The 1,427-nt window shown below is 42.6% G+C and overlaps 1 pseudogene; it reads right to left on the bottom strand.

Annotated features, from left to right (window-relative positions):
- Positions 1-366: 366 nt before the first annotated feature.
- Positions 367-1,114, bottom strand: LOC107580594 (methyltransferase-like protein 13; annotated as a pseudogene).
- Positions 1,115-1,427: the final 313 nt, after the last annotated feature.

The raw sequence follows: 1,427 nt of genomic DNA, 5'->3' as shown, positions 1-1,427 counted from the left end.
TGACTAAATACTTTTTTGCCCCACTGTATATATATATATAAACTAGTGCTGTCAAACAATTAATCGCATCCAAAATAAAAGTGTTTGTTTACATAATGTGTGTGTGTACTGCGTATATTTATTATGTATATATAAATACACAAACATACTTCAACAAAAGCATATGCTGATTAATAACCTTGTAGCTCACAACAGAACTGTCTTGAATGGTTTATAAGTCACCATAAAAAATCAGTTCTGCTATGGAGAAAATGAATGGGATTTTTACTTCCGAAATCCGACTGCTGCACTCTCTGTATAGGTAACTATACTTGGCCTGTGACAGTGATCATCTGACAGTGAAAGGCAAAAGAACCAAATGCTCACCGATAAAGATGGTGAAGTGATTACTCCGTGGCAGCTTGGCAGAGGGCAGGCTATCCTGCACCGTCAGAGTGTATCGAGGCCGGCCAGTGGCTGCATGGCACAGCGTGAGGGACGGTGTGCTGCTAGCATCTGTTCCACCTCTGAGCTTATGCAGCATTAGATTGTAGAGGCCTGTCTTTCCTTCACAGCGGACAACAGCTCTGGTATTGATGCAAGTCTAGCAGGAGCGCCATCCTCCTGACACAACTCAAGCACTGCAAACGGAGGCGCTTGGCGGAATTTGGTGCAAACTAGAACGAATACAGGGAGGGCAAAGGAGGAATCAGACTCTTCATTCTGCTGTCCACTAAGACAGTGAATTCGTACATCCCAACCCTGGGCGAAATGTTCCACAGCCAACTTTATGATGTGCTCCTGGGCTAAAGTTACGCAGACATACCGGCCTCCCACAGCCAAAACTCCTGCCTGCAAGTGCACCGTCCTCTTCTGAAGCCATGGCATCAAGCGTGCCCTTATCCAGAGCTGCCAGAAAGCTCCCGCTCTCAAAGCATGTCTGGGTGGCATCCAGCTGCTGGAAGGTCAGGTCAGGACAGTGCTCTGCATACCTCTGGTTTATGTGAGACACCACCGTCTCGCTGATGTCAATGTTGGTTAACTGACAGTAGCCAACATCATAGAGCTGTTCACTCAGCTCAGAGTTACCACAGCCCACCACCAACACCTGCAGAAGAGAACAAGATTTACAATTCTAATTCTAAGGTTACCTAACTCTCATCTACATGATGTTTATTATTATTTATATGTATCAGGAAAAAAAAATCATTTTTTATTTTCGGTTCCTTTATTGGCTATTAAAATCTAGTTCAGTCGATATTTACTGAAAATCTTGAAATCCCAGACATCCTAGCTCTTCTTAGCATGTTCATGAAGGAAGGACAGAATTATCAAAAGAATCATTCTGTAGAATCAAATTGTCAATGAATCAGTTGCTCCAGTTCACAAAACTGGCTCAGAAACTGATTTGAACCACTTTGATAATATATATTTAATAACATTTACAT

This window comes from Sinocyclocheilus grahami, unplaced genomic scaffold, assembly GCF_001515645.1.
Source record: "Sinocyclocheilus grahami isolate Dianchi unplaced genomic scaffold, SAMN03320097.WGS_v1.1 scaffold37018.1, whole genome shotgun sequence".
Lineage (NCBI taxonomy): Eukaryota > Metazoa > Chordata > Actinopteri > Cypriniformes > Cyprinidae > Sinocyclocheilus > Sinocyclocheilus grahami.
This window is presented reverse-complemented; position numbering and strand designations above follow the sequence as displayed.